This window comes from Montipora capricornis, chromosome 10, assembly GCF_036669925.1.
Source record: "Montipora capricornis isolate CH-2021 chromosome 10, ASM3666992v2, whole genome shotgun sequence".
Lineage (NCBI taxonomy): Eukaryota > Metazoa > Cnidaria > Anthozoa > Scleractinia > Acroporidae > Montipora > Montipora capricornis.
In genome coordinates this window covers 72,036,310-72,051,309 of record NC_090892.1, presented here as the reverse complement: position 1 = coordinate 72,051,309, position 15,000 = coordinate 72,036,310, and the positions used below count along the sequence as shown (strand labels likewise).

The following is a 15,000-nucleotide window of genomic DNA, read 5'->3' as shown; positions in this document are numbered from 1 at the left end:
CAACTACATGACATTATATATATTCTTAATTCATTTCAGTTACCTCTAGCGGGACATAGCTATGATCCGTCTACCCTTCATTTCACGATAAGCTTGCATAGAGAAGAGAATTTAAGTTTAATTTGCTGTTATGGGACTGAGGTAGGGACCAGACTGGGATTCGAACCCTGAGATTCGGCAGCACCATGCAAGAGGCAGCAAATACCCACCTTCAGTCTGACACGCCACCCCCTCCTACTTTACCCTGCAGCACATAAGATGTCGCAGGACACTTATCTACAGGTCTTGAATTCATTTCCTTCACTACTTGTACGTTATCACTTTGACATTCATTTAGATCTTTGAGATGTTTATGGTTAAATTTTAAGAGTTATTTTTTTTATTATCAAAGAAAGGCACAGTACAGGTTTTTTAAAGTCCAGATCCTTTCATCAACTCCTTTTAAGTATATCAGCCAATAATGAACTATAGTACATGAAAGAAAAAGCCTTTTTATTCTCAACTACGTTTTTCTCAAAGAGATTGTCAAAAGCTGTATTTCAGTCAGACTCACACTGCACTGAAAGAAAAGCAATTAATGGCAGATTTAGGGTGTTTTCTGAGCGACAAATTACTCTTTCTTAATATTTTTTATGAGATTTATTATATGCTTAAACTATATATCTTAACATTCTCCAAACAACCAATTCAAGTCCTAAACATAAAAAGGCGTGTTGTCATTTCATTTTTAGAGGACTTTCTGAAGAGAAAGTATCATACATTGGTTTTAGTTTTTCAGGGCAAATCTCTGAGCTTTCTTGAATAGCTGCCAAAATAAATTCAGATATTTTAGTTGTAAGAGGTTCATTATCCATGCTAAAGTTATTTCAATTAGTGTAAGAACGTGGGCTAAAGCTGAGATGATACCCGATCGGATAGCTTTATCTTTCATTGAAACATTCAACTGTGGACGCCACGAAAATTTTCGTTTCAGGTAAGCCTGGCGGCCTCAAATAATCCATATTTGTCCATGCCACCAAAAGCAGCAGGAAAACGTACCCTACGCTACTACAGTTTAATAAATCATTTCAAAGGATATAGTTCAGTTTTTAGTGAAGCTAAAATCATCTTTGGAGGGTTGCCAGTGTATTGCGTTTATTTTTCCAATCTGAACTTGTGACTCAAGTCCAACTGGTAACCAAGGGACCACTTTCTCTCACCTGTCATATTGTTCGCGCATGCCTGGTTTATTGAATTACCTTTTGTCAGAACGAAATCACAATCTTACATACCTGTCACTAACAGAGTTCGAGCACAATACGGAAAGTTGCTTCTCAAATATTTGTTTACAACATTCAATGTAAAGCCCTGGCCAAACGAAACGCAAGTCATCGCAAGTCGACGCAAGTTTTGTTACTTGCGCTGACTTGCATACCGTTTGGCCACCCACTTGCATTCACTTGCGAAGACTTGCGACGACTTGCGTTTGATTTGAACATGTTCAAATTTTGGAGGCAAGTCCGCCCAACTTGCGTCTCGTTTGGCCACTCAACGCAAGTGGATGCAAGTTTTCGCAAGTCATTCGAACTTTTTTGGAAACCTTTTAGCCAATCTGATGCCGCTGTTTGAGCAGGAATCTGAAACTTTCGCGCTTTCCCTTTTGACAAGATGGCTTCTGTCACGGAGCAAAATTCGGAAAACTTAAGCCCCGAAGAGCTAAAAGAAAACAAGGATAGGGAGTTAAAAAAACATAAGAAAAACGAAAACCATAACAGGAGACCCAGTAGCGGTGCAAGTATAAGCAGCAGCTACAGTGAAAGTAGCAGCTCTTCCGAGTCTGAGCCTAGGAAAAAGAAAAAAAAACAAAAATTCTGCTACTTTTGCAAAGGACTTGCGCTCAACTTGCGTCGCGTTTGGCCACCCTATCGCAAGTGAACGCAAGTCTTCGCAAGTGAGAACTTGCGTCGACTTGCGATGACTTGCGTTTCGTTTGGCCAGGGCTTAAGGGATAACAAATCGCATTTGCCCCCATTACAAAAAAAAGAAAAGAAGAAAAACGAAAAAAACAAAAACAGGAAACTAGAAGAAAGACAGACAAAAAAGTAAAGAACAAAAGCCTATCCTGCAGTTGCCACAAAAATTTTAAAAAATTGTAGGTAAAAGAAAGTCCCTGTTTCCACAAGGGCCATGTATAAAAAGTCTAGTAACTAAAAAGCCTAAAGTTTAGGCAGAGAAAACTAGGTTAGCAAGATCTTTGGAAAAGCAAATCGCCCAGAAAAGTAAAACGCTAAGTCAAATGTTCCGTGCTGTAGAATATGGCATGCTAAATTGGCCAATTATCGAATTGCGCTTACTATGTCAAAGATATAATAAATGCTATTTCTATCTTATTTATGCTTTTTCGTGAGTGAAATCACCTGCGGGAAAAACATGAACCTTAAAAATAAGGAGTCTTAATAATTTTTGTCGATTTCTTGGACGCGCATATTGGTAGCACAAAGGAGGCATCGAGCCCGGCATGGACCGCCGGCTGAAACTGAATAAGTATTTTTGAGGACACTCCAAAATTCTGCAGTTTTGTGATTTTTGTCACGATTTTCTTCGCATCGCCCTCTCAGTCTGGTTTACTATTAATTAAGAGCGGTATCAGTATTACCATCTATAAACTTGATGAAAGGATGAGTTAATTTTGTCGGACCTAATCTAAATTCAATTAAAGATTGGGGCACCCAGCATTCAAGATAGATATCATCTACGGAAAAACAATGAAAGCAGAACTGGCTCATAAGAGATGCAATGAAACCAAGAAGTTAATCAGTCACCAAATGTCAAACTAAGATTTTAAAAAGACATAGGATAGTTGAAATTTTAATTTAAATGTAAGCTCGCTTTTTCTCGAAACCGAGGGGTGCATAAGAAATTTGAATTGTATCGGTCATCCTGGAAAACTGAGCTCAACTCCGTCGTTTTTTTAATAAACAATGAAAACCTAAAAAGAAAGGAAAAGTAAAATCATGGATATGTAAAATAATTGTAATTCAGTTTGGTGATATTTACAAATGTTGTTTTCTCGGATGCACACGGTCAATAGTTACTGTGCTTTCGTCGGTGATGCCGTGACGAAGAAAACACAAGAGCACAGCCATATTAAACAGTGGGTTACATCTCTTTGCCTTGGATTAATCACTATTACATTTGCTTACATATGCGGCCATCCCTGCTTCTAACTAATAGCAGTGATGTTAAATTCAAGAGTAACACTGCACGAAAAAATGGATTTACACCAAATTTGCACAGCGCAAATTAAATGCAAAGATATATTTACTCTAGAGAAAACCTGTAGCAAACATGGTAAATCCAAAAGACCAAAATGGAGAGCTCTACAATTTAACAGCGACATATCAAATATGGTATATTTGATATCCTTCAGACTGATTCGAAATGTTATATTTTTGCCAATTAAATCCTAAGAAGATTAGTTTTAAAAAACTATCACACTTTGACACGCAGCATTACTTGAAACAAAAACCATAAAATGGACACTGCTGAAGCGCTAAACTTCCATTTAACGTAATTTCGTTAATATAGCGACGACGAGGTAGACAAAAAGTCACCATTTTAGATTCTCTTCAACTTCCGTCTTCTATTATTCAGGTGTTGCGGTGAAACTGAAATAATTACTTTTTATCTCTTCTTATCATGCGTCTAATGTTCTATCAACCAAGATGTTCTTCCTGCACATAAATGTGATGTTCAATATGAGGAAAATAACGAGGTCCGTATTTTTAAATAAGAGCAAGTTCTCTTTGTTCTTGATAATCATCATCTCACATTATTTGTCATTAAGGAAGCGTTCTTATCGTCTCTGAAGGCGGCAAGCTTGCGCTCACGCTGTCCAGTTATCGCAGCTGCCCCGAAGCCAAATGTATAAAAGAAAAGGCTTCACAACAGGAGGCTAAGCAGTATTTCAACTTCGCTTGCAAATAGAAGGTGAAACTAAAATCTTCAACTACACTTTCTACATTGAAAATGAGTTCCAAATGTACGTGGCTGTTACTGGCCATTTTGCTTTCCTTTCTTGCATCCTCTTGCGAAGCATTTTCAGCTGGAAGCTGCCCGGATCGATCAGGAAACAAATGTAAGAGACGAATGGAATTACCTGGAAGCGAGACACAGGTATTATTCAGTCAAACTTGTAATTATGGATTACAATAAGACCGCATTTTTCTTACGCACATCTATACATACATATATTTAGTATATAGTAAAACAGTGGATAGCGTTGAGGCGCGCTCTTATTGGCTACTTAAGCTCTACATCTAGTCACCACTTCGGTGAATAGTTGTTAAATATATAATGTATGTGTGTGTGCGCTCATACTGAGTAGTGTGCCTTAAGATGTAACCGCAGCGCTACTTTACTGTTGAGCACTAGTCTAGATTCATCGGTGAACACTGAAGTTGTCATGGTGTGGTCTTAAATTGTTTTCTTTTGACTTCGACCTTGAAATAGTGGCACGCATCTAAGGGCGCTTTCCTTTTGTCAGAACTGGCCGGCCAGACCTGTCCGTTTGCAAAGCAGATGCAACAATTTGAATAAATACTTGCATGATAATCCCTCGCATTCTTCTGGAGGAGTGTATATCATCCTCGAAGTGTGTTAATTTGAAGGCGTTGTAGAGTTAGTCCTTCCAAATGCCCGGTCTGGCCGGCCAGTTCTGCCAAATGGAAAGCGCGCTGAGCGGCATCAGCGTGCATTTTATATCGTTCTGTATTCTTATACTATTTTAGAAAACAGTCTTAAGAAAATACGCACGCTGCTTGGTTAAAAACCGTGTTTCTATAACTCGATGGAGACAGAACTAGCACGAGCTCGAAAAAGCTGTGGAAACACTCGCCTGCGGCTCGTGTTCCCACAGCATTTTTCGTTCTCCCAAACGTTCACTCGTGTTTCTATAACTCGATAGAAACACGGTACATGTTTTCTATTTCTTAACTGTAAGATTCAGGTAAATTTTGAGCGGTTACCTGTTGTTGACTGGGGAGATAAAGAGGATTTATGGATTAATAGGTTACCTCCCCGCGAAACTAAAATCCAAACATGGGCTATCGTTTCTAGGATGCTTTAGAAAAAAAAAACATTACAGTCTTGATGATTTTAATTTAACTACAAACTATTTAAACCATTACAGCGGATGTTTCTTTTGGGTCCAGTAAGGTGACGTGTAATCTTCCGGATTTCCTCAGTGCTTCATACGTAAACTTTGTTGTAGTAAATGTAGACGAACCTACCCTGTCAAAAAAGAAAGATCAAACGAAACTCATGCATATACTTAAACACTTACGGAAGGTGCCTACTATTGTTATTGCGCATACGGTCTACGTATCTCGAGATACTAGGATTAACTATGGTTTGTGCTTATTAATGCAATGATATTTTTGAACGGTTCAAAATTATGCGGAGAAAGCATAACTTAGCAAGTGCTCTTGGTATCCAAAAGGAAAATTGGGGATAACCACGCATTTTTCAGAGATAATCAAGTTTCCATTTGGAAAAGAACGCCATACATTGCTATGTATTTTAAAGCTTTTTACAAATATTGTTGATTAATTATCTTCGAAATGCGTGGTTACCCCCAATTTTTTTTTATTTCAATAGCAATCGTTAAGATCTGCTTTTCCCGCATGTTCAGTAAACCGCGCAAAAATACCTTTGCATTAGTAGGCACCGTCCTTAATGGAATCTGTTTGCTTTTACAGTATTAACTGTAGGCTGACCTGAAATAACCTTTGTGACGTTTACGGTCAAATAAACACTTAGAATCACTTGTCCGAACACAACAGTATTTACTAAACAGACATGACGACTACCAAATACAAAATTCCTAGCTCCTAGACCGCGTGGGAACATCTAAAAAGTGGTATAATTGCCCATTTTTAATGAATTTTACCCTAAAAAGGTCACCTAGAACTTTCGGGAGCCTTTTTTCTGGCTGAATTTTTCGAAAAGGTAAGTTTTGATCCCTATAAATTTCGGATCGCTAGACTTTCAGCTAGGAAATCCGAACAGATGAAATGTTTTTAGGGGATAAAAATATGCCTATATCTAAATTTCAGGATAACGCTACAGAATAATTTCATTGCGGAAAACTCCTCACTAGAGCATTTTAAGATTAATAGGACCTTTTAACTATAAGTAGGTGTTTTTATATTTAGTTTTTTTTCTTTTTGGGAGGGGAGAGGGGGAGGGGAACCATTATGGAAACTACCGGGTAACCGGTAATCATATATTTTACCCTCGATAAATAAAGTTTTTGTTTGTTTGTTTGTTTGTTTGTTGTATAGAGATCATAAATTTAACGAGTTAATGTATTAATCAATAGGCTATGCAAACCACCGATCGTGAATGAAAGTCCCAAACATAGAGCAAAATATTTTTGAAATAAAGGAAACATTTACCTTCCATACTTCGCTTGAGCACTTTAAAAACTTTTTAAGATCTTCTGAAGTATTTTGTGCAGAAAACTAAGCAATACATGATCAGAAACTTTGAAACCTATACACCAGTCGGCCGCCATACGCATGTTTACAAATTTTACTCCCGCTGTCGGTGCACAGGCCACTCGCGCCAAAGCTCAACATACTATTAGCCAATCAAAAGACTGATACGACAATTTTTCATTAGTGAAAACATCGTATGTCATTTTTATTTCGACACGGAAGTGTACGTAATTCTCTCTGCTTATGTAATAAGTGAAATTATACAGCGATGAAAAATGACGATTTTTGGTAATATCCTAAGAAGTCTACCAATCTTCCACTTTTAACCTTTGCATAAGAATGCCGCCTTTAAATGTTAAATTGGTACTAAACAATCACTCAGATCCCCAGAAAGTTTCCATTCGAATTCATACTTCAGAGTCTCAGGATTCACGAACTCAACTTAGAAACCCTTTTTTGGATATTAATTTATGATAACCAATCGGTCTATTTCAGAGTCAGTCATCATTAACTGGCTACCAATTACTACAATTATATGGCTTTGAAGAAATGAATTACTGAAATCATCTGTTTGCTATCTTGAGCCAGTGTTATAACTAACGTAAGTTTTGCATTTTGTGTTGCTGATTCACTGACAGGCACTCAAGAGGACATTGTTTAAGATAATTAATCCCCGTAGAAAAGACTACAGAAGAGAAGACCCTTCAAGGACAGCTCAACGGCTGGCACAAGATGAAGAATACTTTCCTCTGTGATCCACTCAGTAACTAATATCGTTAATATTTTACACTGTAGAACAACAAACTATATTTGGTACAATATGTCGTCAGGTGAAGACCAATGAACGACAAGACAACTTTTCTTAGTGGAAAATTCTTTTAAAGTAACAATAAAGATGTGACTTTAAATTTTTTGAAATACTTAGCAGAGCACCAATATAAGCAAAGATTCTCCTTCGCCCACCAAAAATGGATCTTGTTAACATATCGTCCATGCGGATGCAATAAAGACAGTAAAATCTCAGTGAATTTTCTTCTTTATTTGTAATCATGGGCTCCTGTAAATCACCTGATTTCAGAAACGTTCCAGCAGAGTCAAGAGCAATCTCGTCCCCAGGGCCTGCTTTCCTTTCGGTCAGCACCAAGAGCACGGACTCTGGTCAGGGCCAATTTATGCTTAGTCGCAGTGAAAGTCCATTTTTGTAACTATTGGCAACCTTTGTTAATCCCAATTTTGAGACGGTCTGCGTAGACGAGTCGGAAGTCCGTAATTCGCGGACTTGCTGCTTTGGAACGGGCTAGAGCCTAGTTCTTGGTGCTGACCAAACGAAAAGTGGGCTCTGGGGACGAGTTGAGTCTACGGCATTGTGTTTGTGGTTAGTGAGTGATGGCCACGGCCTCGAATTAATCCTCTCTGGCAAAAAATGTGCCCAGCCATACCCGATTATGCCCCCTTTAAGGAACACAATGTTGTCCGTTCTGTGCAAATTTTTCATTGTTACCTTCTGCAACCGAAACAGTGAGAATATGTTGTATTCGTTGAGGTCTGGGAGATATGGCTATTTCAACTTTGTTGATTCACTAAAACTCTAGCCGAGTTGAAAGATACATGTTTAATTTTGTTTTTTCCTCTAACGCCTAACCTAAAAGCCCACAGAGAGATCGTTTTAAAAAGCAGCACTCTGGAACTCCTTCAAAAAAATAATACCTATCATTAATACATCTCACACCTGCCACCATTACTCTTCTTGTCATTGAACTCTATTCCCCAAATATTGGACCACATAAATGGTTTGCTCAGGTCAGGTCAAAAGACATGTGATATGATTACTGATATGATATGACTGTCCCTAAGATCACTCTGAGAGTTCTTCTTGACTCGGATTATATGCTACATATGTATCCTGTCATGGGGCGTATAATTCCAACATAAGCGACATGAATGGCGTGGATGATTCATTGGATGCATGTTTATATTAGCATCTCTATGAAATGTCTATGAAACGACCGAGTTTATCAGGAATCAGAGAAAATGTTTCAGTAAGAATCAATACACCATTCGAAGAACTAAAATATTGTCGATTTTTGATAGAACAAGGCTCATTATGCTTTTTTTCGAAAACTGCAATTTTCAAAACAGGATATAATTTAAAGGAAAAAGATTCGTCTACGACGTTCTGCAATTTGCAGCCAGCTCAATGAGTTCACGTTATGAAGAGATAAAATTGGGTCCATACATAAACTCTAGGAAAATTCTGTTTACTAGATTTTCCTCGCTTATGCATGAGCGTCATAACGGATGATCCAACATCGTTCATTGCATTAGAATAAGATCCTTTGAAATGAGGAATTTAGAACACAGTAAACAAAGTCAAGTTCCCCTGAGAAACTGTCAGACAAGAGAGTGCTTTTCATTGACTGTGTTCACAATTTTTGTAAATCTGGTTTCGTAGCTGATGCTTATGTTTTCCTATTTTAAAGTAAACAAACAATGCTAATTGAAATCCCACTTTTCGATATGAATGTCTTTGAAGGTATAATTTCATCAATCAACCTAGTCATTTCCAATATTTTTAAAGAAATCCATTACCGCTTAGTTGTTCCCGTAATATAAACATAATCTGTCAATTGCCAGAGAAGTAACAATTGCTTGCATTGATTTTCTTTGCCAGATCATTATTTCTGGCGTTCAGAATGCTATTCAGGAACCTAAAACATCCTTTTCCCATTCTTTAATGATTTGCATCTCCAATTTGATTTTGTGCGAAACAGAACCTAAAAATACCATAAACGCTAACTTTTCTTTTTTATATGTGTTTTACGCTGCAAGTAAAAGGACAATGGTATTACTGAATAAGTCACAAAAGAGTGAATATAGGTTTAAAGCAGGAGGACCTAGTGAGCTTTGATGTTAAATTACCCAACACCAAAAATAAACAAGGAAATGATATCATAACTTTAAAAAATACTCTTCTTTCATCATCAGGAGAAAATACATACAGGATCATAATATTATAGCAAAACAGGATTTTAAATATAAACAAAATGCGGCTACATGTCTTGAAATACATAGTTCTCAAACTAATGGCCCTGCAAAGAGCCAAGGACTAAGGTTATAGTAACTGTTGTCGGGATGCGTTGGCCGGCTTCCTGCAGGGTCGGAAACGGAAACTGACGTCTTTTCTTTGTGTTAAGCAAGCCTAAACAACAACTGTGCTAGCTATTAGCCGCATTTCAAAAACATTGGTCAAAGAGAGCCGATCCTCAAGGAGATAAGTTCGCAGTCAAAAGCGAACATTGAAAGTAAGACCGCAAGCATAAAAAGACAAGATTATCCGGTGCAGAATTAAGAATTTTTTTACGGAAAATATCCCAAGCTGACCGTAGCAGCTGTAATTTGTACCTGTCCAGAAATGTACGCAAGAACTTCTTTACTACTTTTTATGTTAGTTTGTTCTGCCAATTTTTGCCAATGGAGTGAAGCGTTTACTGCCGGAGCAGGGAACATCGGGGAAAAGCGTGGCTTTAGTCATGAAAAGGTAAGAAGTAAATCTATGCATTTCAGCAAGTTAACAATGATAGTTGTTACTAACATTCAAACGCAGCGTGAGGGGGTACTTTCTCAACTAGATTTAGGTAGTGGGGAATAGCAGAGCTGGCGAGGAGGTCAGAGCTCTTGCGCTCCATCATTGTAACCTTGGTTCGATTCTCGATATCGCATGCGCCTTAATTTTCTTGGCTTTCTTCTTTACTCTGATAGTATTGGTTTCTCCGGGTAGTTTCAATGATTTTATCCTGAAAAACAATATTTCATTTTTTCAGTAAATTTGATTTCTGTAGTAGTTTATACATAAAATTGATTATTGAAGTTGATAAATTTCATCTTTAAGGTGTCATACCTTTAAAAAAAGAAGCATTGAAAGGTGATCATCAGACATTTTTCAACGGAGCCGTAACCTAAAAAGGTAGCGAACATGGGCTAACAGCCTCTAAAGTTTGATAGATTTGAAGCTTCACAGTTTGAGACCAGCTGCAAAAGGCGACTGAAAACGAAATGATCCAGCCAAGAGACATAATGCTGTACTTACTTTTGTCCTCTGAGTTGGCAATTAAATTTCGATCTATTAAATTTTATAACCGTTCGCTCATCATCATGAGGAATAAAATCATTAATTTTGAGTAATTTGCGGGAATTTATCGAAACTGTCGCAACAATCATACTGTTCAGTGCAGTTAAACTAAAAAAAAATTTAAAGGAATTTATTTAACGGGGAGATTTTTCGTCGTTCTTTGGGCAATTTTGTAGGACAAAAGCTTGTATATATTTTCTTTAAAATGCATGCGTCCATCTGGACTCATATGAAATAGGCACAACCCAATATTTAATTCAAGAAATCACGTCTTACATGGATCACCTAACGACGTGCAGGAGTTTGAAACTCCCTTTTAAGTGTACTTATTCACCATAGTTTGACCGCTATCTGAGTTTTATCCAAAACAATGTATTTATCTGAATTCGGCGACAGATTCAAGTTGGTGATACATAAACGCCCGGTTTTCTACTAAACGTTTTGCTATTAATTTAAAGTAAAATAAATATATCTTTTTTTTTTTAATTCATTGGTTATTGCATTTGAAATAAGCCAAAATTTCGAATTCATTCGAGTAAGAAACGTTAAACAGATCCGATTACTTAATTGTAATCAAAACCATATTCATAATCATAATCATCATTATCTCAATCTTAGCTGAGTGTGAGTGCTCTTCTCATTGTGGAGACTATAAATCAAGTCCAATCGAATGCCAGATGGTTTTTTGTGAAAGAGGAAAACCCGAGTACGCCCAACAAAAACCCACTGGGAGCAGAATAGAGAACCAACAACCCCACCCTCGCATGAGTCCGGGAACCAAATCTGCAAGTGGAAGGCACTTACCACTCGGCCAACTCTGCTCCAAAGTATAACACTCTTATTAAACGTATTCCATCACAATGGGGTATCCCATAGGTATCCTCCGGGAGAATTCTCCCAAGTATGATGAACAAGGATTATTCAGCTAATGGCTTTGACAAGCAATAATCTAAATTTTTACTTAGATTAGGCTGATTTTCCCTTTGCACTGTACTGTTTAAGTTAACTACGACAGTTACAGACGTTTGGTTGATTCGTTAGAAGAAATGAGGAAAAAACTATTTCACCATTTTCACTCCTTCCGACGCTTGACCAATTGATAGAAACACAGGTCGATTCGAATGAGTGTACGACATTGACCGTTGATTTATATTTATCCTTTCAGCGCGGTTCATGAAAGAAAAATGCTTTAACCTGAATAAAGATGTATTATCTACCTAATTTTAAATTGAAAGGGTTGAATTGAATTCAAAATAAGGACCATTTGGGAATTGTGAATTATAATAGTGTAAGCTCAATATATCCCAAGTCAAGTTCAGAATAACACGATAATGTTTTTGTCAAAACAAAATCTAGTGGATCACTTCCTTTTGATGGGATATATAATATATTATCAGCACTCTATCGAAGAATTGCGATGCACCTGCCAATTTTTTTGCAAGCCATTCATAAAATCCACATCTACATTGAGATTCAATAATTGAACGCTGCTTTCGTCCTTTTCCTTAGTTCCTTTGTTGCTTACGAACAACATTAATCCAAACCAAATAAAAAATTATATTATAAAAACATGTATCAAACTTCCTTACGTTTAATTTCCGCAGACGTAGGAAAAGCAACTCAAAATTGACCACATTTGACGAAGAGACATTTAACGATATTCTCTTAATGTTATGTGCAGCAAACCATAGGTGGCAAAAGAAATGTGTTTCTCATCAAAACAATTGTTCCATTCGATCGTTTTAGAATTTCGTACGCTGACGTCAAAGTTAAATTCACCTAATGGATTTTGAAAATACATATGTTGAGAAAATGTATGTGACGGTTTTCATCCAAACGTTACCCCACTCACAAAAGAAGTTTGTATGCCTAAGTTGCCACGCAACCTTATATCCAGATTTATTTCTGAGCATTTGCTTGTCAACAATCAGACTTTTTTTTTTGCTTGTCTGGTTGAGAGAATTTTAAACGTAGGGTAAGACGTTCTAAATCAGACCCAACGTTTCGACATTCCTGTCTAGAGTCTTCATTACCATCATGTGATCCATCACGACATATTTGTTGAAAAAGCTGATGGTGCGCCCGCCAACCTACTAGGCGTCCTAACCATAACCTTAACCGCCATAAGTTCTACTGGGTAATGTTGATTGAGTCTCAGCAACTCCCCGTAGCCTAGAGACACAACACTTTCCGCAACAGGCGAGCAGTTCCAAGAATAGCCGATAATTGTACACTTCCAAGGAACAATGATGAAATGGTATATGAAATGAACCACATATGAACTGCGAATATGAAATCAAGTGAAGCGTCGCACCGGAATCGCGAGGTCACGGGTTCAAACCCCGTTGAAGTCCTGAATTTTTCAGGCTTCTCTACGCAATTGCAAAAATTGCGTTTATAACTGCGAAGATCATAGCTTCACTTGACTTCCAAGGAAGTTAGGAACATCTAGCTTGCCAGACCAGGTTTTTGCACCTTTCGATATGCTTCCAAGAGCACCAATCACGAGTCTACGAGTATTTCTGTGATTTTCGAGACTCCGCGAAATCCTCCTGATTTCAAACGCTAGTTTCAACCTTCTCCTCCTCAGTCCTGATGATGTTCTGGTCCGCTGGCACAGATATGTCAGTAAGTGTCCATTTCTGTGTGTCTTTATGCACTAGAGTAATATCTGGCCGGTTCTGCTTCAGTACTCTGTCTTTGTAGATAGTCATGTCCCAGGTAATCCTCCATTTTTTGCAATTGGCAGGGGTTGATGGTCATACCACTTGTCAGTAAACTCTATCCCATACTTCCTGCACATCTCCCAGTGTACTCGCGGGGGCACCTTATCGTGCTCCTTCCTATACTCTCTCTGGGCAAGCTTCTTGCATCCACTGACAGTATTTCGTATTGTTTCAGTGGCATCTCCACACAACCTACAGAGTGGTGTCTCTGAGGTCTTAACTATGCTGTCCTTGATCGAGTTTGTTCTTAAAGCTGAGCAGCAAGAATCAAACCTTCTGTCTTTTTTTTTAAGAATCCATTCCTGAGCCATCTCCAAGACTCCTCTCCAGCTCCATCTGATATTTGTTGGACAAACGCACCATGTAGGGCTTTCTCCTTCCAGTTTTTAACTTTCTCTTCTTTCCTCCTCCTCTCATAGTCTTGCAGACTCCCCTCTTCAACAATCACTGTGTGTGTGCACTCTTTCGTCTTTTTAATAATATATTGTATTACGTCCCAGTGCTATCTTAAACTTAATCTCTTAGTCTAATTTGAGGAAGCCCATAGCTCCATAAGCTCTTATAGTTTCTTTATGGGCTTCATCGCCTTTTTTACAATTTTTTGTATTTTGTTTATTAAATCGGATACATTATATGTAATCATGGCAAATAAAACCTTGAAACCTTGAAACCTTCAACGCAGCTTGAAGCATCCACTCTTTGCTCTCCCTTAGGTAGCCATGAAGGGATTTGCTTTCCCTTTTTACACCCTCCTCGCTGCCAATCAGTCCTCACTCCCTTAGGTTCTCGAAAGGTAGAGCCTCGCAACATTACTCCTGGTGTGCAGACAGGCATTCATTGCCAAGATCTTCCCTGTTTGTCTATCCATGTTGGCTACTTCCTCCAATTTCCAGTCCACAATCCCCGCACTGTAGCGTACTACAACTGGACCCTGGGTATTGATGCCACCAATCAAATTTCCCCCATTGAGTTTTGATCTACACAAAGTCTTGACTCTTCTGATATACTCCGATGTTATGTTGCCTCTCATCTTTGTTTTGAGAGTCTGGTCCAGCTGTAAGATGCCAAGGCATCTGTAGCCTTCTTCCTTTATTTCCCCGATGTGCTGGTCGTCGAGTAGGTCTATTCCGTGGCTGTCAACCTTTCTTCCCCTTCTCATTTCCAGGACAGCACACTTGTCTAGCCCAAACAACATCATAATGTCTTGCGAGAAGATCCTTACTAGTTGAATAAGTGAGTCTAGTTGATCTTTGCTAACTCTGTACAACTTCAGATCATCCATAAATAGCAGGTGGTTAATGGGTTTCATGTCCTTTGCCAGTCTGTATCCAGCTCTCATTTTTCGTAGGACTAGGGTCAATGGTAACATGATCACTATGAACAGTAGTGGTGACAAAGAGTCACCTTGAAAATTCCTCTTCTAATGTCCACCTGCCTGAGAGCCGTTCCTCCTGAAGTTGATACTGTCTTCCAGTTTATCATGCCAATTATAAAGATCTTATTCTTCTTATTCTTCGCAACCATCTCCAGGCATTTCAGGATCCATGAATGCATATCATATGCCTTCTTGTAGTCTATCGAGGCCATTGACAAGTTTGTCAACCTTCTCCGGCAGTTTGTAAAGATTGTCTTGTCTACAAGCAATTGATCTTTAGTTCCTTGGGAT

At 38.2% G+C, this 15,000-nt stretch overlaps 3 long non-coding RNA genes across 3 annotated transcripts in view; 2 read left to right on the top strand and 1 right to left on the bottom strand.

The window, feature by feature from the left end:
- The first annotated feature begins 3,793 nt into the window (after positions 1 to 3,793).
- On the top strand, positions 3,794 to 7,502 carry LOC138021386 (uncharacterized). The gene is made up of 2 exons (XR_011126362.1): positions 3,794 to 4,155; positions 7,118 to 7,502. It is a non-coding gene; the product is annotated as an uncharacterized lncRNA (long non-coding RNA).
- Positions 7,503 to 9,743: 2,241 nt separating this feature from the next.
- LOC138021392 (uncharacterized) overlaps positions 9,744 to 15,000 on the top strand; it is an 8,561-nt gene continuing 3,304 nt past the window's right edge. The window contains exon 1 of the long non-coding RNA XR_011126364.1: positions 9,744 to 10,017. This is a non-coding gene — a long non-coding RNA (uncharacterized lncRNA). The remainder of the gene's footprint in view (positions 10,018 to 15,000) is intronic.
- On the bottom strand, positions 10,047 to 11,437 carry LOC138019160 (uncharacterized). Its single transcript, XR_011126110.1, has 3 exons — positions 11,413 to 11,437; positions 10,378 to 10,435; positions 10,047 to 10,273 (listed from the first exon to the last, which is right to left on the bottom strand). It is a non-coding gene; the product is annotated as an uncharacterized lncRNA (long non-coding RNA).